Source organism: Rana temporaria, chromosome 9 (assembly GCF_905171775.1).
Source record: "Rana temporaria chromosome 9, aRanTem1.1, whole genome shotgun sequence".
Taxonomy (NCBI): Eukaryota; Metazoa; Chordata; class Amphibia; order Anura; family Ranidae; genus Rana; species Rana temporaria.
Genome location: NC_053497.1, coordinates 26,334,745 through 26,360,902, shown reverse-complemented (window position 1 = coordinate 26,360,902; position 26,158 = coordinate 26,334,745). Strand labels below are relative to the sequence as shown.

General features: G+C 47.8%; 1 protein-coding gene across 1 annotated transcript in view; it reads right to left on the bottom strand.

The window, feature by feature from the left end:
• MAPKAP1 (MAPK associated protein 1) overlaps positions 1-24,488 on the bottom strand; it is a 322,753-nt gene extending 298,265 nt beyond the window's left edge. Inside the window, exon 1 of the mRNA XM_040323013.1 lies at positions 24,386-24,488. The gene's annotated coding sequence lies outside the window, so the exon portion shown is untranslated. The remainder of the gene's footprint in view (positions 1-24,385) is intronic.
• Positions 24,489-26,158: the final 1,670 nt, after the last annotated feature.

The following is a 26,158-nucleotide window of genomic DNA, read 5'->3' as shown; positions in this document are numbered from 1 at the left end:
CAAATCTAATGACAGGGTGCGGGGCCGAGTCATACACGCATACACGCAGCATCTATGGACGCCGCGTGTATGACTCAGGAGCGTACCTGCAAGGTAACCCCCTCGGGAGAGCTCTTCTCCTACAGTGTTATCTAATGCAGGGAGGAGTCGCCGAGGGCCACTCTGTGCAAAACGAGCTGCACAGTGGAGGCAAGTATGACACGTTTGTTGTATTTTTTAATTATTTTTTAACCACTTAAGGACCCCTTCAGGCCGATATACGTCGGCAGAATGGCACGGCTGGGCACATCAACGTACCTGTACGTTGCCCTTTAAGCCCAGCCGTGGGGTCGCATGCACGCGACCCGGTCCGAAGCTCGGTGACCGATGACGTCACACCTACAGCCACACCCCCTTACAGTTAGAAACACAGATGAGATCATACATAACCCCATCAGCGCCCCCTTGTGGTTAACTCCTAAACTGCAATAGTCATTATCACAATAAACAATGCATTTTTTGCTGTGAAAATTACAATGGTCCCAAAAATGTGTCAAAATTGTCTGAAGTGTCCGCCATAATGTCGCAGTCACGAAAAAAAATCGCTGATCGCCGCTATTAGTAGTAAAAAAAATAATTAATAAAAATGCATGAAAACTATCCCCTATTTTGTAAACGCTATAAATTTTGCGCAAACCAATCGATAAACGCTTATTGCGATTTTTTTTTACCAAAAATAGGTAGAAGAATACGTATCGGCCTAAACTGAGGTAAAAAAAAAAATTATATATGTTTTTGGGGGATATTTATTATAGCAAAAAGTTAAAAATATAGAATTTTTTTCAAAATTGTCGCTCTATTTTTGCTTATAGCGCAAAAAATAAAAACCGCAGAGGTGATCAAATACCACCAAAAGAAAGCTCTATTTGTGGGGAAAAAAGGACGCCAATTTTGTTTGGGAGCCACGTCGCACGACCGCGCAATTGTCTGTTAAAGCGACGCAGTGCCGAATCGCAAAAACTGGTCGGGTCCTTTAGCTGCCTAAAGGTCCGGGTCTTAAAGTGGGGGTTCACCCTATAAAAAATGTCTAACACTACATCCAGCCCAGTTCTGCAAATAAAATGACACTGACCTTTTTTTTTTTTTTTTTTTCGTCGTAGATAGCGTTTAGCCTTAGAATTCAACCTGGCTTCCGGGTAGGGAATCCCGCGGGAGTAGGCGTTCCTATTGACATGCCAAATGATTGACATGCTAAACGACGGCGCACACAGCGCGTCACGACTTCCCAAAAGAAGCTCGGGTTGGCTCTATTCGGCGCCGGTGCGCAGGCGCCGAATAGAGCCGAGCCGACCCGAGCTTCCTTCGGGAAGTCGTGATGCGCTGTGTGCGCCGTCGTTTAGCATGTCAATCAATTGGCATGTCAATAGGAACGCCCACTCCCGCGGGATTCCCTACCCGGAAGCCGCGGTGAATTCCACGGCTAAACGCTATCTTCGGATAAGAAAAAAAAAAGGTCAGTGTCATTTTATATGCACAACTGGGCTGGATGTAGTGTTAGATTTTTTTTATAGGGTGAACCTCCACTTTAAACAAAGCTTTAGTATCACTTTAATAAATAACAAATCTTTGTCATTTTTACATTGCGCCCTTTTGCAAAATGGTGAAAAATCGAACGTACGCAAAAATGAAATATCCAAATTTCTCAAAAAATCGGAAGGTTTTCATTTTTCCCTTACAGCTTTTAGAATTTGTGAAAGGCCCACAAAAAAAAAAGAAAAACAATAACAATAAAAAGAGAAATATATATTTAATCAATCATCCTAAAGCCAGTAAACAGGAAGATCACATAACTCATTCATGATCCAGTCCACATTGTGTCTCCTTTCCCATGGCTCAAGTTAGAACGCAAGTATGATAGACACACAAATCCTAAATTAAAGTAGACAAACGCGCCCAGCTTGCATGCCGCCTTCTATCAATACGGCAAAATGCTAATTTCCTAATTAACAACCTAATTAGGTAATTATGGTGTTGCAGAAGGATGCCGCAATGAAATATGACAACATGGTCACCTCTTTATATGGCACCTGTGGGGCTTTTTCAGCTGTTACCCGCAAAGCCTGCAGTATCAATCGGAGAGCAGATGTCAAAAAGACCTTGGCATTTCCCAGCCTGGTGGATGACTGAGTGCTTCAGACAGCAATTGTTTAACTCCTTCAGAGCAGAGATCTGGTGCGCTTTCCAGGAAGACAGAGAGAGACACTTTCTGCTGTATTTAAGTTTTTACATTAAGATTTATTTGCATATTAGAATAAATTGTTCCATAATGTGATAAAGAAACAATAAGTACCGTATATACTCGAGTAGAAGACAACCCGAATATAAGCCAAGGCACCTAATTTTACCATAAAAAAACGGGAAAATGTATTGACTCGAGTATAAGCCTAGGGTGTCCATCTGCATGCCTCACTGACTGTGCCCATGCCTCACTGTGCCCATGACTAGACTGCCGTTTAACCACTTAACCCCCGGACCATATTGCTGGTCAAAGACCAGAGCACTTTTTACGAAATTCAGCACTGCGTCGCTTTAACTGACAATTGCGCGGTCGCGCGACGTGTCTCCAAAACAAAATTGGCGTCCTTTTTTTCCCACGAAGAGAGCTTTCTTTTGGTGGTATTTGATGACCTCTGCGGTTTTTAGTTTTTGCGCTATAAACAAAAATAGAGCGACAATTTTGAAAAAAAAATCAATATATTTTAACTTTTTGCTATAATGAATATCCCCCAAAAAATATATATAAAAAAATGTTTTGCGCAAAATTTATAGCGTTTACAAAATAGGCGCTATAAACAAAAATAGAGCGACATTTTTGAAAAAAAAATGAATATTTTTTACTTTTTAATAATAACTAATAAATATCCCCCAAAAATATATAAAAAAAAACATTTTTTTTCCTCAGTTTAGGCCGATACGTATTCTTCTACATATTTTTCGTAAAAAGAAAAAAAAAATCGCAATAAGCGTTTATTGATTGGTTTGCGCAAAAGTTATAGCGTTTACAAAATAGGGGGTATTTTTATGGCATTTTTATTAATATTTTTTTTTTTTACTAGTAATGGCGGCGATCGGTGATTTTTTTTCGGTACTGCGACATTATGGTGGACACTTTGACACATTTTTGGGACCATTGGCATTTTTATAGCGATCAGTGCTATAAAAATGCATTCAATTACTATAAAAATGCCACTGCCAGGGAAGGGGTTAACACTAGGGGGCAGGGAAGGGGTTAAGTATGTTCCCTGGGTGTGTTCTAACTGTAGGGGGGGGGTGGACTGACATGGGGAAATGACTGATCTTCTGTTCATACATTGTATGAACAGAAGATCAGCATTTCTCTCCCTGACAGGACCGGGAGCTGTGTGCGATCGCGTGTGGCCAGCGGCGATCGCACCCGCCGGGCACGCACACGGGAGTCGGGGGCGAGCGCCCCTATTGGCTGCTGGGCGAGGTGACGTATAGCTACGTGCCCTCGCCCAGCAGAGCCGACCTGCCGCCGTATAACTGGGAGTCTATGGAAGGGGTGCCCAGCTTTGAAAAATCGGTGCTCCCCGGCCGTAGGTCTCCCAGTCAACAAACTTTGCACACTTCTAGAGGAAGAGGGGCTACATGTGTGCCAAGTTTGGGGTCCAGGGGACCTACGGCCGGCCGGTACCGGGTCCCCAAAGTCCGGGCGATCAGGCGCAAAAAGGTGACTCGAGTATAAGCCGAGGGGGGCATTTTCAGCACAAAAAAATGGGCTGAAAACTCGGCTTATACTTGAGTATATATGGTACTCAACCAAAAAAGCAGAAAATATTAACTTCCCAATAGACAGAGTGGGAGAAAAATATGGGAATTTATAGTGTGAGGTTTCCTTTCTTACATGTTAAATGATACGGCCAGGTATTAAAGTTTTCTAATAGCGTATGAATTTTCTATTTTATGTTAGAGACGGGACAGCTTTTAAGAACCAGGAAGCCAACTTTACAACTTGGTCTTAACCACTTCAGCCCCGGAGGATTTGGTTGCCCAATGATCAAGCCATTTTTTTGCAATTCGGCACTGTGCCGCTTTAACTGACAATTGCGTGGTCGTGCAACGTCATACCCAAACAAAATTGACATATTTTTTTCCCCACAAATAGAGCTTTCTTTTGGTGGTATTTGATCACCTCTGCAGTTTTTATTTTTTGCGCTATGAACAAAACAAAAAAAGACCTACAATGACGAAAAAAACCACAATATTTTGTACTTTTTGCTATAATAAATATCCCCATTTTTTTTTCAAAAAGTTAATTTTTTCTCAGTTTAGGGCTAGGCCGAGGAAGGAGAGATGGCCGCTCTAGAGACCTAGGCAATAATTCACCCCACAGAGATCCCAGGTGCAGGCAATGCAATCAGCAAGGCAGGAATAAGGGCCCTTTCACACGGGCGGGCGAACGGTACGTTTTTTACAAGTCCGTTTACGGACTCACAATGCATCCCTATGGGATTGTGGACGTTAGCGGATGAGCATCCGCTAACGTCCGTAAAGATCTGCCTCCGCAAAGATTCGCTTTTTCAGATGGAAGAAAACCCTATTTTTCCGTCTGGCGGAACGGATCGGATGAATACGGACCCACGGTCCGTCTTCATCCGATTCCCCATAGGGGAGAGCGGAGGAAAGACAGGGCGGTCTCTGCACAGTGTGCGGGGACCGTCCTGTCCGCCGACAGCTCAGCTGGGATTTACGGATGATCCCCGCTGAGCAGACGGACACACACGGGGCGGATCAATACGGATCCGCTCCGTGTGAAAGAACCCTTACAAAGACGTATTTCTGGACAGCGGCACTCCTGGACAATAGTTGCCCTTATTAAAATAGGAACGGCACTACAAGTCACAGCTGTCCGAGGTTCGATTGCTGTGACTTGTAGTGCTGTTCCTATTTTAATAAGGGCAACTCTTGTTCAGGAGTGCGGCTGTCCAGAAATACGTCTTTGATATTCCTGCTTCACTGGTTTAGGTCGATATGTATTCTACATATTTTTGGTAATAGAAATCGCAATAGGCGTATATTGATTGGTTTGAGCAAAAGTTATTGCGTCTACAAAATAGGGGATATTTTTATAGCATTTTTATTATTATTAATTTTTTTACTAGTAATCGCGCGATTTTTATCGGGACTGCGACATTATGGCGGACACATCGGACACTTTTGACATTTTTGGGACCTTTGTCATTTATACAGCGATCAGTGCTATAAAAATGCACTGATTACTGTAAAATGTCACTGACAGGGAAGGGGTTAGCACTAGGGGGCAATCAAGGGGTTAATTGTGTTCCCTAATTAGTGTTCTAACTGAAGGGGGAGGGGACTGACCTAGAGGAAATTACAGATCATATAGGTAGATTCACAAAGAGTTAGGCCGGCTTATCAGTAGATAAACCGACCTAACTCCGAATCTACGCCGCCGTATGTTTAAGCGTATGCTCAAACAGAGATACGCTTAAACAAAGCTAAGATAGGACGGCTTGCGCGGTTCTATCTTAGCTTACAATTTTTCGGATGGCCGCTAGGTGGCGCTTCCATTGCGGCCGGCGTAGATTATGTAAATGAGCTTGTACGCCGATTCCCGAATGTACGCCAGCCTGCCGCAGTCGAATTACGTCGTTTCCGTAAGGCCTTAGGCGGCCTAAAGTTATTCCACCTATGAGGTGGAATAACAATGTTAAAGTATGGCTGCCGTTTCCGCCGCGAGGTTCGAATTTTTTACGTCGGAGAAGAGAGGGGGACACGGAGAAGAGAGGGGGACACGGAGAAGAGAGGGGGACACGGAGAAGAGAGGGGGACACGGAGAAGAGAGGGGGACACGGAGAAGAGAGGGGGACACGGAGAAGAGAGGGGGACACGGAGAAGAGAGGGGGACACGGAGAAGAGAGGGGGACACGGAGAAGAGAGGGGGACACGGAGAAGAGAGGGGGACACGGAGAAGAGAGGGGGACACGGAGAAGAGAGGGGGACACGGAGAAGAGAGGGGGACACAGAGAAGAGAGGGGGACACAGAGAAGAGAGGGGGACACAGAGGGTGAGAGCAGCATGGAGGGGGACAGCAGCAGAACGGAGGGGGGCTGGAGGAGGATGCGGGGAAAGTCAGCAGTGATCGTGTGTGGGAGAGTTACAAGCACCTATCAATGCTGATTTCATTAAAGCAGCTGAAACCCGGGGGGGGGGGGGGGGTGTACTGTACTGTAAGAGCGGCAAGGATGTGGAAATCCCTTCCACAGGCAGTGGTCTCAGCAGGGAGCATCGATAGTTTCAAGAAACTATTAGCTAAGCACCTGAACGACCACACCATACAGGGATATACAATGTAATAATGACACACATAGGTTGGACTTGTGTCTTTTTTCAACCTCACCTATTATGCAACATCGGTACCGATCACTCACTGTGCTCATTTATAACTGAAGTATAGAAAACTGTTTACAACAATTGTCCAATGAAGCATACAAACGGTCGGATTTTTCGCCAACAGCCCGTCATCACACAATTCCCGTCGGATAATCCGTTTGTGTGTACGAGGCTACACACTATTAGATTTCCTGCAGATTTTTGTCTTCAGATTTACCAAAACCATATCGTGTGTATGAGACTATAGAGACTGATGCCGCGTACACACCATCACTTTATGTGATGAAAAAAAATGACGTTTTTAAAAACGTCACTTTAATTGACTGTGTGTGGGGGAAAACGTTGTTTTATGTCTTGTAAAAAACGACCAAAAAAAAATTGAAGCATGCTTCAATTTTATGTGTCGTTTTTCAAAAGTGCACTTTTTACTTCACAGAAATTGACCGTGTGTAGCAAAAAACGTCGTTTTCTAAGATGTTTTTTCATCCACGCATGCCCAGAAGCTACTTATGAAGCAAGCTTCAATGGAAAAACGTGGTGGAACGTAACCTCACTTTGCAAGATCATTGTGAGAAAAACGATGGTGTGTAGGCAACTTCGTCTTTGAAAATTGAAGTTTCAAAAACGTCATTTTTTACTTCACAGAAAGTGTCGTTTTTTTTCATCACATAAAGTGATGGTGTGTACGCGGCATGAGGGGTATGTCATTTCGCGCTCTCAAAAGTGACACATTAGAGGTCTGTTATTTCACCAAAGCTCCCCAACAGGGCTGCTAAAAAATAAATAAATAACAAAAAAAAAGTAAAAAATAATAAAAATATAATTGAAAAAAAATAATAAAAAAAATGAAAATAAACACAAAAAGGTAAAAAATAATAAAAATATCATTGTAAAAAAATAATAAAAAAAATGAAAATAAACACAAAAAGGTAAAAAATAATAAAAATATCATTGCAAAAAAATAATAAAAAAAATGAAAATAAACACAAAGAGGTAAAAAATAATAAAAATATCATTGTAAAAAAAATAATAAAAAAATGAAAACACAAAAAGGTAAAAAATAATAAAAATATCATTGTAAAAAAATAATAAAAAAATGAAAATAACAAAAACAAAAAGGTAAAAAAATTATATATATATATATATATATATATATATATATATATATATATATATATATATATATATATATATATATATATATATATATATATATATATATAAAGACTGACACCATAAAAATCAAAACAATAAACCAGCATCCTATATAACCAGCGTCAACAATACAGATCCAGAAGAAGAGTCTATAGAAATCCACACATCTCAATAAGATCCATGAGCAGGATGCACTCTTTTTGCTGTAGCCTCCTTTCACAATACCTGACAATTCATTTCACCAACATGATATCTGAACACATAAACATGTCTTGCTAAAGACACATTTTTTTCCTGAGAATCATTCTTAACAGATTTAGACTGCATTCTCTCTGGGGAGGACATTAATACACACAAGATCACTATATCCATTTAATCTGGATGTGAACTCTTGCATGTCTGTCTAACGCAGGCAAGATCACAAAGGTATTTAGTGTAATAAATAGCCTCCTGTTTCTCTGCGTCCAGACATCACCAAAGGTCAGATTACCATCAAATGCAATGAAAGCACGATATGTACTTATGGCATGTCTCTTCTTGGACAGTATCCAGTCCTTGAAGAATACCTCTCAAAAAAGGATTTGCTTCTTGCAAGGCACTTTTATGAGTTTGAGACATCACTTAGTTAAAATTCATTGGCAGGTATTGAAAAACCAATGTTCCAAATGGCATGATTCCATTATGATTGAGAAATTAGGTTTTAATGAGGAGTTAACACATTTTTATTGAATGCGTGACACTATGGTTGAATATCATAAGGATAACATGTCTTAAAGCGATTGTAAAGTCTCTTTTTTTTTTCCAACCACTTCCTGGCTAAGCAGCCACTCGATCGTTACCATAGGCAACCAGTCGGAACATCCCCCCCTCCCACAGCTCCCCTGGGCTCTCCCATCCCAACTGAAGGCCTGAGCGACCAGCTGGAACATCCCACCCTCCCACAGCTCGCCTGGGCTCTCCCATCCCAACGGAAGGCCTGAGCGACCAGCTGGAACATTCCCCCCTCCCGCAGCTCGCCCGGGCTCTCCCATCCCAACGGAAGGCCAGAGCAACCACCTGAAACATTCCCCCTCCCATATCTCGCCTGGGCTCTTCCTTCAGAAACTTTCCCCCTCCCATATCTCGCCTGAGCTCTTCGATCCCAACAAAAAGGCCCAAGCGACCAGCCGGAACGTCCACCCCCCCCTCCCACGGCTCTTCTATCCCAACGGAACTCCCAAGCCACCAGACGGAACGTCTCCCCCCTCCCGCGGCTCGCCCGGGCACTTCCATTCCAACAGAAGGCCCAAGCGACCAGCCAGAACGCCCCCCCCCCCTTCCGCAGCTAATCCGGGCTCTCCCATTCCAACGGAAGGCCCAAGTAACCAGCCGTAACGTCCCCCCCTCCCGCAGTTCGCCTGGGCTCTCCTATCCCAACGGAAGGCCCAAGTGACCAGCCGGAATGTCCTCCCCTTCCCGTGGCTCACCCGGGCTCTTCCATCCCAACGGAAGGGCCAAGCGACCAGCCGGTATTTCCCCCCCTCCCACGGCTCGTCCGGGCTCTTCCATCCCAATGGAAGGCCCAAGCGACCAGCTGCAACGTCCCCCCCTCCCGCAGCTGTCCCGGGCTCTTCCATTCCAACAGAAGGCCCAAGCGACCAGCCGCAACGTCCCCCCCTCCCGCAGCTGTCCCGGGCTCTTCCATTCCAACAGAAGGCCCAAGCGACCAGCCGGAACATCCCCCCCTCCCGCAGCTGTCCCGGGCTCTTCCATTCCAACAGAAGGCCCAAGTGACCAGCCGGAACGTCCCCCCCTCCCGCAGCTGTCCCGGGCTCTTCCATTCCAACAGAAGGCCCAAGCGACCAGCCGCAACGTCCCCCCCTCCCGCAGCTGTCCCGGGCTCTTCCATTCCAACAGAAGGCCCAAGCGACCAGCCGGAACATCCCCCCCTCCCGCAGCTTGCCCGGGCTCTTCCATTCCAACAGAAGGCCCAAGCGACCAGCCGGAACGTCCGTCCCTCCCGCAGCTCGCCTGGGCTCTCCCATCCCAACGGAAGGCCCGAGCGACCAGCCAGTTCTGGACAGCCGCACTCCAAAATAGATTTTTGCCTTTTATTCAAAAAATTTAATCAGCTATGACTAAGCACTGTTTGTTAGTGTAAAACCCGTCAGCTCTCCTGTCTGTTCTGTTCTGCTGTGGCATGTATTTTTGATTCCATTTTTTGAATAAAAGGCAAAAACGTTTTTGGAGTGCGGCCTTCCTATTTCATTGCTAAATGCATTGCCAGCACCTGGGCTTCCAAACTGGAGGAGCGGTTTTGCCTTTGTCTGACCAACGTGGAGCGGTGATATCTAGGGCTGCAACCAACGATTATTTTCACAATCGATTAGTTGGCCGATTATTGTTTCGATTAATCGGATAATAGCCTTAAAAAAAAATTGAATTTTCACGTTTTTTTGGGTCCAATTTCTTGTTGGGCAGATTACAAAACACAAATTGCCGCAAAAACACGACATGCTTTTCTGCAGCTTCTCCATTGAAGTATATTGAACGTTAAAAAGTCCTTGCCCTTTCAAAATACGCAACAGACGAAAATAAATCATGGATGTGAACGTGTCCCATAGGAAAACATGTAAATGAACTGTAGTGTGTTTTTGAAAAAAGCACCAGTGTGACCCCCGGCCTGAGATGTTTAGTAACATAATGGGGTTAAAAAAACAAAAATAAGTACAAAAAGAGCAAATAATCGCTACTGTAAGGCAGTGTTCCCCAACCCCCGGGCCGCGGACCGGTACCGGTCCATGGATCAAACGGTACTGGGCCGCCCGAGGAACTTTAAATAATTTCACTCTGGCGGCCGAGGCGCAGAGCATTGCCCTCCCGAGCCCGCCCATTGTGTGACAATAGCGAATGAAAATTCGCTATTGTTACACTGATCCTCCTGGCCAATCAGGGAGCGGACATAATACAAGCTGCCCGAGCAGAGAGATGGCGTCATCTCTCTGCGCTACGCAGAGGCGCGCCGCTGTCCCCCCTAACATACGGGGCTGCAAGGCTACGCTACACAGCGTCGCAGCCGCCCGATGAGAGCAGAGAGAGAATTAAGTCATCTCTCCGCCCTCCCCCTCTATGCATTCCTGCAAGCGAACGGCTCCCCTCACATTCCCGCCCTGAGACTGTAAGTACAGTGGGCACTGCGGAGGGACATGCATATTGTTTTATACTGGGACATTTAATCATTTTTTTTTATTATGGGACATTAAATGTCCCAGTATAAAAAAATTATTAAGTGTTCCAGTATAAAAAAAAAATATTTTTACACTGGGACATTTAGGGCCGGTTCACACTGCACCAATGTCAGAGTTCGGATGTGATGTGCACCGCACTGCAGTGCACATCACATGCGATCTCTGTGCGATGCGATTTCAGCCATAAAAATTGTATGGCTGAATTCACATCAAACTTGCACAGGACCCTTTTTTTTCGTAGCAGAAACGGATCGCATGGGTGTTAACACCCATGCGATCCGATTTCTGTCCAAGTTTGCAGAATGCACTGCGATATGAGAACTGATTTGGGGTTGTTAACTTTTAAATGACACTCCCAGCAGTTCGCATAGGGCAATGTGAACTGCCGCAAAACATGTGATGCGGGAACCTGCAATGGATTTGCAGGGTTCCCGCACTAACCGCTAACGCAACACATCGCGATTCCTCCTACCGGGCCTTGGAAAAATATTCTTCCACAAACCGGTCCTTGGTGCCAAAAAGGTTGGGGACCACTGCTGTAAGGGGTTCATTTTTTTACTGTGGGACAGTGAAAGTAATATTTACAATAGCGATTTGCTTTTTTGTACTATAAAAGGCTAATTGTTGTTTTTTTAACCCCATTATGTTACTGGCCGATTGATCGATTATGAAAATTGTAATCGATAGATTTCATAATCAATTAGTTGTCGATTAATCGATTAGTTGTTTCGGCCCTACTTTTGACTGACAGCGACAAGTTATACGGATTGGAAATATCCCCTATAGAAAAAAACAGAATCTATAGCAGCAGCAGCAACAGCAATCTGACAGTTAAAAGAACACTTACCCTGTCAATTTCTAAACTGTATTTGGGCAGTCTTGCATGGTGTAGTGGCCAGGGAGCCGCACTCCCAGTGCACAAAGTCACGGGTTCGACTCACCATGGGGCTGCTACCTGAGTAGCATTTATTTATTTATTTTTGTTGTAAAAAAAAAATGAAGGTACCCTATTTTAGAATGTTTAAAAATACCCCTTATTTTTAAATAAAGAATTCTTTAACCTCTTCCCACCGGCCCACTGTACATATACGGCCGGGCGGGCGCTCTCTCCTTCTCAGTGGACGTTCAGGAATGTCCCTCAGAAGGAGGGGGATTGCACGCATGCGTTCCCGATGCACTCGTGTCACCCGGACACGGCGCATCTCAGATCAGTAGGAGGGCTCTGTGATAGGCCCTCCTGGTCACATGACGGCCGTGTCCAATCACAGCCATCATGTGATGTAAACACAGAGCCGGTTGCTAGGCGATAGGCTCTCCTCTCCTCACACAGAAGTTGTCGGTGAGGAGAGGAGAGGGATCGCTGAAGCCCAACTGCTGATCAGCGAGTATGAGCTGTTTTTACAGCTTTGTACTCACTGATCACCAGCCTAGTGTCACACACAATGTAAAATACACACAGTAAACACACATGTCCCCACATAGTAAAAACACCTGGTCCCCACATATGTAACAGTAAAATCACATGTCCCAATGATCTCCTGCGCACATCTGTACATGATCATTTGCGTACATATGTCCGTGATCACACAAACCAATTATTATACACTTAACGGGATTTTTTTTTTTACCAAAAACACGTAGCAGAATGCATTTTGGCTTAAATTTATGATAAAATTAGATCTTATTGGATTTCTTTTCAAATAGAAAGAAGAAAATATATTTTTTTCATATTTCTGCTCTTTTTTTGCTTATATCGCAAAAAAAATAAAAAACGGAGTCATGAATAAATACCACCAAAAGAAAGCTCTATTTGTGCAAACAAAATGCTAAAAATTTCATTTGGGTACAGTGTAGCATGACCGCGCAATTGTCATTGAAAGTGCGGGAGCGCTGTAAGCTGAAAATTGGTCTGGGAAGGAAGGGGGCGACAGTGCCCAGTATTGATGTGCTTAAAAAGGGAGTTGTGCAATATTTCTCCCCAAGTAGAAAAAATAAGTTATGCCATAACCACTTGTCACTGGTTGTGCATGCTGTTGTGGCAGCCCCATGGGGATTCGATCTATGTTAAAAGAATTCTTTATTTAAAAATAAGGTGTATTTTTAAACATTCTATTATAGGGTACCTTCAACTTTTTTTTTACTACAAAAATAAATAAATAAATGACTGGGCCACCTCTCTGGACCCCGCTCTTGTAGCAGCCAATTGCAGATTGCTGCTAATGCGTCTGTTTTTTTCTATAGGGGATATACTGAATCAGTATAACTTGTCAGGGCCGGCCCTACCCTGGGACCCGATGGGACCATTGGTCCCAGGCGGCAGGTTCTGAGGGGGGCACATTGATACCCATAAATACAGTGATCCCGCCCAATCAGACTCCGCCCACCCACTATGTGGATGGCCCAGCGCCGCTGCTATTGGAGGTATTGGCAGAGCACTCGTTGCCATACCGGCACAGCTGGCCACCCGCCCATCCTCTCCGCGCCCCCCTTTGCTGCCGAAGAAAAAAGTCAGCTGACAGGCTAACGGCCAACAGCGGGAGGAGCTTTCGGCTGAGCAGAGACCCCATGATGGAAGAGGGATCGCTATAAGCGTGGCTGACACTGAGAGAAAGTAAGTGTCACTAATCCCATCTCCACCACCTCTGCCTGTGTCTTACCTCTCCTACCACCTCTGCCTGTGTCTAACCTCTCCTACCACCTCTGCCTGTGTCTAACCTCTCCTACCACCTCTGCCTGTGTCTACCCTCTCCTACCACCTCTGCCTGTGTCTTACCTCTCCTACCACCGCTGCCTGTGTCTAACCTCTCCTACTACCTCTGCCTGTGTCTACCCTCTCCTACCACCTCTGCCTGTGTCTTACCTCTCCTACCACCTCTGCCTGTGTCTAACCTCTCCTACCACCTCTGCCTGTGTCTAACCTCTCCTACCACCTCTGCCTGTGTCTAACCTCTCCTACTACCTCTGCCTGTGTCTAACCTCTCCTACTACCTCTGCCTGTGTCTACCCTCTCCTACCACCGCTGCCTGTGTCTAACCCAGTGTTTCTCAATTCCAGTCCTCAGGCCCCCCCAACAGGTCAGGTTTTCAGGATTTCCATTATTTTGCACAGGTGATTTGATCAATTTTACTGCCTTAGTAATCACCACAGCCTTTTCATCTGAGGGAAATCCTGAAAACCTGACCTGTTGGGGGGCCTGATGACTGGAATTGAGAAACACTGGTCTAACCTCTCCTACCACCTCTGCCTGTGTATTACCTCCCCAACCACCTCTGCCTGTGTCTAACCTCTCCTACCACCTCTGCCTGTGTATTACCTCCCCAACCACCTCTGCCTGTGTCTAACCTCTCCTACCACCTCTGTCTGTGTCTAACCTCTCCTACCACCTCTGCCTGTGTCTAACCTCTCCTACCACCTCTGCCTGTGTATTACCTCCCCAACCACCTCTGCCTGTGTATTACATCCCCAACCACCTCTGCCTGTGTATTACATCCCCAACCACCTCTGCCTGTGTATTACATCCCCAACCACCTCTGCCTGTGTATTACCTCCCCAACCACCTCTGCCTGTGTATTACCTCCCCAACCACCTCTGCCTGTGTATTACCTCCCCAACCACCTCTGCCTGTGTATTACATCCCCAACCACCTCTGCCTGTGTATTACCTCCCCAACCACCTCTGCCTGTGTATTACCTCCCCAACCACCTCTGCCTGTGTATTACCTCTCCTACCACCTCTGCCTGTGTATTACCTCCCCAACCACCTCTGCCTGTGTATTACATCCCCAACCACCTCTGCCTGTGTATTACATCCCCAACCACCTCTGCCTGTGTATTACATCCCCAACCACCTCTGCCTGTGTATTACCTCCCCAACCACCTCTGCCTGTGTCTAACCTCTCCTACCACCGCTGCCTGTGTCTTACCTCTCCTACCACCTCTGCCTGTGTCTAACCTCTCCTACCACCTCTGCCTGTGTCTAACCTCTCCTACTACCTCTGCCTGTGTCTACCCTCTCCTACCACCGCTGCCTGTGTCTAACCCAGTGTTTCTCAATTCCAGTCCTCAGGCCCCCCCAACAGGTCAGGTTTTCAGGATTTCCATTATTTTGCACAGGTGATTTGATCAATTTTACTGCCTTAGTAATCACCACAGCCTTTTCATCTGAGGGAAATCCTGAAAACCTGACCTGTTGGGGGGCCTGATGACTGGAATTGAGAAACACTGGTCTAACCTCTCCTACCACCTCTGCCTGTGTATTACCTCCCCAACCACCTCTGCCTGTGTCTAACCTCTCCTACCACCTCTGCCTGTGTATTACCTCCCCAACCACCTCTGCCTGTGTATTACCTCCCCAACCACCTCTGCCTGTGTATTACATCCCCAACCACCTCTGCCTGTGTATTACATCCCCAACCACCTCTGCCTGTGTATTACATCCCCAACCACCTCTGCCTGTGTATTACCTCCCCAACCACCTCTGCCTGTGTATTACCTCCCCAACCACCTCTGCCTGTGTATTACATCCCCAACCACCTCTGCCTGTGTATTACATCCCCAACCACCTCTGCCTGTGTATTACATCCCCAACCACCTCTGCCTGTGTATTACATCCCCAACCACCTCTGCCTGTGTATTACCTCCCCAACCACCTCTGCCTGTGTATTACCTCCCCAACCACCTCTGCCTGTGTATTACCTCCCCAACCACCTCTGCCTGTGTATTACATCCCCAACCACCTCTGCCTGTGTATTACCTCCCCAACCACCTCTGCCTGTGTATTACCTCCCCAACCACCTCTGCCTGTGTATTACCTCTCCTACCACCTCTGCCTGTGTATTACCTCCCCAACCACCTCTGCCTGTGTATTACCTCTCCTACCACCTCTGCCTGTGTATTACCTCCCCAACCACCTCTGCCTGTGTATTACATCCCCAACCACCTCTGCCTGTGTATTACATCCCCAACCACCTCTGCCTGTGTATTACCTCCCCAACCACCTCTGCCTGTGTATTACCTCCCCAACCACCTCTGCCTGTGTCTAACCTCTCCTACCACCGCTGCCTGTGTCTAACCTCTCCTACCACCTCTGCCTGTGTATTACATCCCCAACCACCTCTGCCTGTGTATTACCTCCCCAACCACCTCTGCCTGTGTATTACCTCCCCAACCACCTCTGCCTGTGTATTACATCCCCAACCACCTCTGCCTGTGTATTACATCCCCAACCACCTCTGCCTGTGTATTACATCCCCAACCACCTCTGCCTGTGTATTACCTCCCCAACCACCTCTGCCTGTGTCTAACCTCTCCTACCACCTCTGCCTGTGTATTACCTCCCCAACCACCTCTGCCTGTGTATTACCTCCCCAACCACCTCTGCCTGTGTATTACCTCCCCAACCACCTCTGCCTGTGTATTACCTCCCCAACCACCTCTGCCTGTGTATTACCTCCCCAACCACCTCTGCCTGTGTATTACATCCCCAACCACCTCTGCCTGTGTATTACATCCCCAACCACCTCTGCCTGTGTATTACATCCCCAACCACCTCTGCCTGTGTATTACATCCCCAACCACCTCTGCCTGTGTATTACATCCCCAACCACCTCTGCCTGTGTATTACATCCCCAACCACCTCTGCCTGTGTATTACCTCCCCAACCACCTCTGCCTGTGTATTACCTCCCCAACCACCTCTGCCTGTGTATTACATCCCCAACCACCTCTGCCTGTGTATTACCTCCCCAACCACCTCTGCCTGTGTATTACCTCCCCAACCACCTCTGCCTGTGTATTACCTCCCCAACCACCTCTGCCTGTGTCTAACCTCTCCTACCACCTCTGCCTGTGTATTACCTCCCCAACCACCTCTGCCTGTGTATTACATCCCCAACCACCTCTGCCTGTGTATTACCTCCCCAACCACCTCTGCCTGTGTATTACCTCCCCAACCACCTCTGCCTGTGTATTACCTCCCCAACCACCTCTGCCTGTGTCTAACCTCTCCTACCACCTCTGCCTGTGTATTACCTCCCCAACCACCTCTGCCTGTGTATTACATCCCCAACCACCTCTGCCTGTGTATTACATCCCCAACCACCTCTGCCTGTGTATTACATCCCCAACCACCTCTGCCTGTGTATTACATCCCCAACCACCTCTGCCTGTGTATTACCTCCCCAACCACCTCTGCCTGTGTATTACCTCCCCAACCACCTCTGCCTGTGTATTACCTCCCCAACCACCTCTGCCTGTGTCTAACCTCTCCTACCACCTCTGCCTGTGTATTACCTCCCCAACCACCTCTGCCTGTGTATTACCTCCCCAACCACCTCTGCCTGTGTATTACCTCCCCAACCACCTCTGCCTGTGTCTAACCTCTCCTACCACTGCTGCCTGTGTCTAACCTCTCCTACCACCTCTGTCTGTGTCTAACCTCTCCTACCACCTCTGCCTGTGTCTAACCTCTCCTACCACCTCTGCCTGTGTATTACCTCCCCAACCACCTCTGCCTGTGTCTAACCTCTCCTACCACCTCTGCCTGTGTCTAACCTCTCCTACCACCTCTGCCTGTGTCTAACCTCTCCTACCACCTCTGCCTGTGTCTAACCTCTCCTACCACCTCTGCCTGTGTCTAACCTCTCCTACCACCTCTGCCTGTGTCTAACCTCTCCTACCACCTCTGCCTGTGTCTAATCTCTCCTACCACCACTGCCTGTGTCTAACCTCCCCAACCACCTTTGCCTGTGTATTACCTCCCCAACCACCTCTGCCTGTGTCTAACCTCTCCTACCACCTCTGCCTGTGTCTAACCTCTCCTACCACCTCTGCCTGTGTCTAACCTCTCCTCTGCCTGTGTCTAACCTCTCCTACCACCTCTGCCTGTGTCAAATGCCCTATCCGAAAATATACTGTGACCCCCCATCTGAAAATATATTGTGATCCCCTATCTGCAAATATACCATGACCCCCTAACTGAAAATATACTGTGACCCCCTATCTGAAAATATACTGTGACCCCCCCTATCCGAAAATATACTGTGACCCCCCCTATCTGAAAATAAACTATGACCTAGAGCTGAGCGATTTTGGCCCAAAAAAAAAAATCTGAGATTTAAAAAAAAAAAATCCCCTAAATAGCTTCCTTTACCTTAGTGCCGTCCTCCTTCACTTACCTCATCCTTCCATTTTGCTTTTAAATGTCCTTATTTCTTCTGAGAAATCCTCACTTCCTGTTCTTCTGTCTGTAACTCCACACCGTAATGCACGGCTTTCTCCCTGATATGGAGAAAGCCTCTTGAGGGGGGAGGGGGCGAGCAGAAGAGTCAGGACGCCCACTAACACACAGCTCCTTTCTCTATCTGCAAAGTAGAGAATGTCCTGATCCTATAAGGACATTAAAAAGCAAAATCGAAGGATGAAGTAAGTGAAGGAGGACTGCACTAAGGTAAAGGAAGCCATTTAGGGAAAAAAATGTTTTACCTTTACAACCCCTTTAATCTCTCCGCCCCCCTTTTTTTTTCAAACAGCTCAAACAAGCTGTATACATTATGTAGTCTGAACAGCTGTAGAAGAGAGAGGATTGCAGACAAACAGGTACGACGTACATAGGAGGATTTGTTTAATTTTATCTCTCTTCACTAGGTATATGTAAGGGATTACAACCACAAAGTACACAATAGTGGGAGTTCAGCAATCAGGTTAGAGCCAAGTTTGGAGGATGACAGAGCTCATCTCTAAGCACCATATATAATAACAACAACTACAGAATTCAACCCATTATACATAAAGATTTATCAAACTGCTGACAAGAGCTGTCACTCTAGAAGAAATAACTTTAAAGGTCCAGTTCAATGTTTATCTATTCACATTGGCCCAGATTCAAGTAGCAATTGAGCCTGTGTAACCATAGGTTACACAGCGCAATTGCTTACTTGCCCCGGCGTTACGAATGCTCCTGATTCAGGAACATCGTAACGCCGACTGCAGCCTAAAATCTGCGTGGCATAAGGCTCTTATGCCACGCATATCTAGGCTGCATTCTTGCGATGACCGCTAGGGGGCGCTCCCATTGTGGTCAGCGTATAGTATGCAAATTGCATACTAACACCGATTCACAATGTTGCGCGAGCCCTGCGTACGCAATTTACGTCGTTTCCGTACGGCATGTTTAGCGTAAGGCTGCCCCTTCTAATAGCAGGGGCAGCCAATGCTAAAGTATACGCGAGGTTCGAATTTTACGTAATTTGCGTAAGTGATTCGTGAATGGCGCTGGACGCCATTCACGTTCACTTTGAAGCAAATGACGTCCTTGCGTTTATAAGATAGGGGAAAGATTTCAGGCATTTCTATTGTGCTTTTTTTTTTTTTACTAGTAATTGCGGTGATCGGCTAATTATTGGTGGGACTGCGGCATTGCGGCGGACAGATCTGACACTTTTTTGGGACCAGTGAAATTATACAGCGATCAGAGCTAAAAATAGCCACTGATTACTGTATAAATGTCACTGGCAGGTAAGGGGTCAACACTAGTGGTGATGAAGGGGTTAAAGTGATACTAAAGGTTTCATACTTACCTCCACTGTGCAGTTCTTTTTGCACAAAGTGGCCCCGAACGCCATCTTCTGGGGTCCCCCGTCAGCTCCTCCCTGCATCAGATAACCCCCTGGAAGAAGTGCTCTCCCTGGGGGTTACCTTGCGGGCATCCATAGCCGCTGAATGCAGGACTCGGCCCGCCGCCCGCGCCATTGGATTTGATTGACAGCAGCGGGAGCCAATGGCTGCGCTGCTGTCAACTATCCAATCAAGAGCCAAGAACCCCGGGCAGAGAGACGGCGCCTCCTCGCCATGAGACATTCCAGGGCTTAGGTAAATACAATAGGGGGGGGCTGGGGGGCCGGTGACTGCCAGTAGTTTGTTACACCTTAATGCATAGGATGCATTAAAGTGGAGTTTCACCCTATAAAAAAATTCTAACACTACATCCAGCCCAGTTCTGCAAATAAAATGACACTGACCTTTTTTTTTTTTCCTGTAGATAGTGTTTAGCCGTGGAATTCACCGCGGCTTCCGGGTAGGGAATCCCGCGGGAGTGGGCGTTCCTATTGACATGCCAATTGATTGACATGCTAAACGACGGTGCACACAGCGCGTCACGACTTCCCAAAAGAAGTTCGGGTCGGCTCGGCTCTATCCGGTGCGCAGGCGCCGAATAGAGCCGAGCCGACCCGAGCTTCCTTCGGGAAGTCGTGACGCGCTGTGTGCGCCGTCGTTTAGCATGTCAATCAATTGGCATGTCAATAGGAACGCCCACTCCCGCGGGATTCCCTACCCGGAAGCCGCGGTGAATTCCACGGCTAAACACTATCTACAGGAAAAAAAAAAAAGGTCAGTGTCATTTGATATGCAGAACTGGGCTGGATGTAGTGTTAGAAATGTTTTATAGGGTGAACCTCCACTTTAAGGTGAAAAAACAGGATGTTTACAACCCCTTTAAATGCGTTCCCTGGGAGGTGTTTCTAACTGTGGGGGGAGGGGACTGATTGGTAGTAGAGAGAGATCACTGTTTCCGATTACTAGGAACAGATAATCTCACTCTACTCCCCTTTCAGAACGGGGATCTGTTTGTTTACATTGACAGATACTAATTCTGGCTCTTTGTGGAGCGATCACCGGCCACGTGCATCAGCTCCCCCACCGTGCCCGCTATAACTGTTAAAGGAACCGCCGTACCGGTACGGTGATTCATGGGAACGAGCCGACCTGCCGCAGTATACTGACGGCGGCTGATCAGCAAGTGGTTAAAATCAAGTCTCAAGTCACCCAATTCTAAAATATTAAAAACGATTCTAATCGTTTTACACAATACAGCAGAATTGACACACGTAGGACACCCAACATTCAAGGCGATTTATTCTTTCAAAACAGATTTTGCACACTAGTACCGACTAGTATTCTATTGTTTCTCCTCTTCCTTAGTTTCTCTCCATCACTCATTATTGATGGAGAGAGGCAAACAAAGAGGCTGTGCAGACAATCAACACCCTGACACTATTGGTTGTTAGGATGCCGGTGGCTGGAAGGTTGTAATGGCGCCCAATAAAAACCTGTGGCATTGTGTAAATAAAAAGGGAGGCTTGATCCACCTGCTGGTTTGTATACATTTTTTGGGCAATTTCCAGGCATTTTGCCAAGGCGCCCCAGGTAAAGTTGATCCGGGGAATATCTGATTGCCTCTCGGGGGATCGGGAAGGAATTTTTTCCCCTGCTGTAGCAAATTGGATCATGCTCTGCTGGGCTTTTTCGTTTTCCTCTGGATCAACTGTGGGTGAAGGATTGTGTATATGGGATTTGTTTTTATTTATTTTTTTGGTTGAACTGGATGGACTTGTGTCTTTTTTTCAACCATTATGTGTAGCACCCTCTACCATAGGTAGGTGCTAGAGGTAAGGTGTTTTGGGTGATAGCTGCCAGGCAGGTAAATTTAGGCAGGCTTATGCTGCATGCAAGGCCTGTTTGTTTTGATCTAGGGGGGCAGGGAGTGGTTAGTGTAGCAGTGGGTGTGACAGTTCTGGGGCACCTCCCCTGCTTCCAGGGAGAATGTTCTGGAAGATGGGCAGGGCTGGGAATTGGAGTGACAGGGAGTTCATTTGAGGAGCCCTGACCAATCCCCAAACTAGGATTGGCAGGGGGCAGGCCTCCTACTTAAACTCAGGTCCAGCCTACTGGAGGGGAGTTGTCGGCTGGGTGAATTGAGTTAAGTTGAGAGGTAATTTAATATAGCGCGGTCTTCCCCCGAAGGGTCCCGACACGCATAGCAGAGTTCCTGGGAAAAGAGGACCCATGAACCAAAAGCAGCAAAGAGCGGCAGAAAGGGTGGAAGAGAGAGGCTACGCAGGAAAGGCTTGCGTGAAAAGCCAAGTCTTCAGTAACCCGCGGAAGACCGGGATAGTAGGGGCCATTAAAGAATGGAGTGTTAGACTGCAGCAGGAGGCTGGGGAGGGTGGGGGTGCAGGCCTCAGGGGAGGAGCTGGGAGGGAGCCTCTCCCGGTCATGGAGAGGTGTCCTGGAACAGGAGCTGGAGAAGCAGTCGGTACACACGGTCCGGGTAAATTTTTCAAGAAGGACTCAGGGCAGGAGAAGTTTGGTGAATGAGTCTCAGTGGATATCTGGAAGAGGCATGCCAGGGGAGCTGGGTGCAAGGCCAGGGGAGAGACTGTGGGGTTTTGTGACAAATCAATGTGGCCGGAGGAAATAGGATTTGCAAGTCGGGCTGGCTGGGATCAGTAGTCCATCTATCCTTTATTTGTGCTAATCGACTAGGCCGTCAAGAAGGGGTACTGCAAGCCCCTGGCCTATCAGAAATCAGCAAGTTCTGAAACAGCCAGGCATTATTCAGAGTGATCCTTGGTGCAGTTTAAGATGATGGGGTGGAAAGATTAATGCTGTGACAGGGAAGTTTGTGCAGGAGGAGAAGAGTCCCAGGAGTAACAGTCTGCAGGAGGAGAAGAGTACTGGGAGTAACAGTCTGCAGGAAGAGAAGAGTCCTGGGAGTAACAGTCTGCAGGAAGAGAAGAGTCCTGGGAGTAACAGTCTGCAGGAAGAGAAGAGTCCTGGGAGTAACAGTCTGCAGGAAGAGAAGAGTCCTGGGAGTAACAGTCTGCAGGAAGAGAAGAGTCCTGGGAGTAACAGTCTGCAGGAAGAGAAGAGTCCTGGGAGTAACAGTCTGCAGGAGTAGAAGAGTCCTGGGAGTAACCTTCTGCAGGAAGAGAAGAGTCCCGGGAGTAACAGTCTGGAGGATGAGAAGAGTCCCGGGAGTAACAGTCTGCAGGAAGAGAAGAATCCTGGGAGTAACAGTCTGCAGGAGGAGAAGAGTCCTGGGAGTAACAGTCTGCAGGAGGAGAAGAGTCCTGGGAGTAACAGTCTGCAGGAGGAGAAGAGTCCTGGGAGTAAAAGTCTGCAGGAGGAGAAGAGTCCTGGGAGTAAAAGTCTGCAGGAGGAGAAGAGTCCTGGGAGTAAAAGTCTGCAGGAGGAGAAGAGTCCTGGGAGTAAGTCTGCAGGAGGAGAAGAGTCCTGGGAGTAACAGTCTGCAGGAAGAGAAGAGTCCTGGGAGTAACAGTCTGCAGGAAGAGAAGAATCCTGGGAGTAACAGTCTGCAGGAAGAGAAGAATCCTGGGAGTAACAGTCGGCAGGAGGAGAAGAATCCTGGGAGTAACAGTCTGCAGGAAGAGAAGAGTCCTGGGAGTAACAGTCTGCAGGAGGAGAAGAGTCCTGGGAGTAACAGTCTGCAGGAAGAGAAGAGTCCTGGGAGTAACAGTCTGCAGGAGGAGAAGAGTCCTGGGAGTAACAGTCGGCAGGAGGAGAAGAATCCTGGGAGTAACAGTCTGCAGGAAGATAAGAGTCCTGGGAGTAACAGTCTGCAGGAGGAGAAGAGTCCTGGGAGTAACAGTCTGCAGGAGTTGTGCAGGGAAGTGTAAAGTTTTAGGTTTGTAGAGTCCATCATTTTTCTAAGTGCTCTATTCATAATATGGCAAAATGTAATGTTCTTCTATGGGCTTCCCATACCCCTTCCTTCCCCCAACCAAGTTAAATCCCTCAAATAAACAAAACAACGCAAATGACTGTTCATTGTCTACTGGAGAGTGATGTGTGGAGGTCTGGCAGCAGGGTGAACGTGTGTGGATGATGATAGTAACTAATAGCAACCATCCGCTACATAAGTGACCCCTGAAGAAACCTCAAGGCTCCTTGGTAAGTAAGGATGAGCTCCGGCGTGTTCGCATAGAACACGTGCAGAGCCCGCCAGAAAGTGTGCACGGCGCTGCGCTAATCACAGCCAGGCAGACATTTCACGATCCCTGCAGCCGAGCATCGGGACAATGTCTCCCTGGCTGTGATTAGCGCAGCGCCGTGCACACTTCCTGGCGGGCTCTGTGCGAACACGCCGGAGCTCATCCTTACTCCTTGGCTGAACAAGGCTGGTCTAGTATGTGGCTTGCGCTTTGGGGTGGCCTGACCGGGTGACATTCGTTGGGGGTTCTGCCTGCGGAATGAGATGGGGGGTAATTTTTTTCTGCGCTGTGAAGCAATATGTGTACACCCCACCCTGCTGCCCAATGTGAAGCGTATGTGCGGTGATAAAGAGGGCGGTAATTTACCACTCTCACACACGTCCATGGACAGCGTCGGGTTCCAGGACAGACCCCGAGCTCTCAAAGACCACGCTCAGTCTCTAAAAACGGTCGCCAGCCAGCGGAAAAGGCTCCTGATCATGTGATCACTGCTGCGACAGCCAATCACATGATCAGATTGACCTTCCCAGGGGCTGGGGCAGGACAGGAAGGGGTTAAGGGGCCCACGGTTCCTGTGTATACAATCCCTGACTCCAGGTAGGAGAACACAGGCGGTGTACTCCGGGGTCAGGTCACCAATATGAGCCCCACAGGGGAGAGTGCTGGGCTGTGTTGTGTTGACATGAGCTGAGAGCTGCGCTGTCACTGACAGGCTGTGTCTCTGTACTGTACAGCCTGTGACTGGTATAGAACACTTCCGTCCACACATGACCACAGGGCCGCCCGTTCCCTCAGCTCACCTCCGCCCGTCACCGGAACCGACCCCGGTCCTCAATAAGCGACGAGAAACACCACCGGAGAGGATTGATGACATCACAGTCATGTGACCGCGCTCACGTGTGACGTGGACAGTCATGTGACTGAGAAGTGTGTGTGTGTGTGTGTGTGTGTGTGTGTGTGTGTGTAGGGTGTACGAGGTCACATGACTCTGTATGTGGATCAGTCCAGTCCGCTCACTGCAAACTTCTGTCTTCCAATGAACTCATTATTCCCGGGGAGGGTTTACTGCAAGTGTCCCCCAGTCCCTAAATGTGTCACCAGTCCCTGCAATCAGTGTCCCCCAGTCCCTAAATGTTTCCCCAGTCCCTGCAATCAGTGTCCCTAGTTCCTAAATGTGTCACCAGTTCCTGCAATCAGTGTCCCTAGTTCCTAAATGTGTCACCAGTTCCTGCAATCAGTGTCCCCCAGTCCCTGCAATCAGTGTCCACCAATCCCTGCAAGTGTCCCCCAGTCCCTAAATGTGTCCCCAATCCCTGCAATCAGTGTCTCCCAGTCCCTAAATATGTCACCAGTCCCTGCAATCAGTGTCCCTCAATCCCTGCAAGTGTCCTTAGTCCCTAAATGTGTCCTAATTCCCTGCAATCAGTGTTCCCCAATCCCTGCAAGTGTCCCTAGTCCCTAAATGTGTCACCAGTCCCTGCAATCAGTGTTCCCCAATCCCTGCAAGTGTCCCTAGTCCCTAAATGTGTCCCAATTCCCTGCAAGTCAGTGGCCCCCAATCCCTGCAACTGTCCCCCAGTCTATGCAAATGTTCCTAGTCCCTAAATGTGTCCCAAGTCCCCGCGAGTCAGTGTCCCCAAATCCCTGCAAGTGTCCCCCAGTCCCTAAATGTGTCCCAAGTCCCTGCAAGTGTCCCCCAGTCCCTAAATGTGTCACCAGTCCCTGCATTCAGTGTCCCCCAATCCCTAAAAGTGTCCCTAGTCCTTAAATGTGTCCCAATTCCCTGCACGTCAGTGTCCCCCAATCCCTGCAAGTGTCCCCCAGTCCCTAAATATGTCCCAAGTCCCTGCGAGTCAGTGTCCCCCAATCCCTGCAAGTGTCCCCCAGTCCCTAAATGTGTCACCAGTCCCTGCAATCAGTGTCCCCCAATCCCTGCAACTGTCCCCCAGTCTATGCAAATGTTCCTAGTCCCTAAATGTGTCCCAAGTCCCCACGAGTCAGTGTCCCCAAATCCCTGCAAGTGTCCCCCAGTCTCTAAATGTGTCCCAAGTCCCTGCAAGTGTCCCCCAGTCCCCAAATGTGTCATCAGTCCCTGCATTCAGTGTCCCCCAATCCCTAAAAGTGTCCCTAGTCCTTAAATGTGTCCCAATTCCCTGCACGTCAGTGTCCCCCAATCCCTGCAAGTCAATGTCCCCCAATCCCTTCAAGTGTCCCCCAGTCCCTGCGAGTCAGTGTCCCCCAATCCCTGCAAGTGTCCCCCAGTCCCTAAATATGTCCCAAGTCCCTGCGAGTCAGTGTCCCCCAATCCCTGCAAGTGTCCCCCAGTCCCTAAATGTGTCCCCAAATCCCTGCAAGTGTCCCCCAATCCCTGCAAGTGTCCCTAGTCCCTAAATTTGTCCCAATTCCCTGCAAGTCAGTGTCCCCCAATCCCTCCAACTGTCCCCCAGTCTATGCAAGTGTCCCTAGTCCCTAAATATGTCCCAAGTCCCTGCAAGTCAGTGACCCCCAATCCCTGCAACTGTCCCCCCAGTCTATGCAAATGTTCCTAGTCCATAAATGTGTCCCAAGTCCCT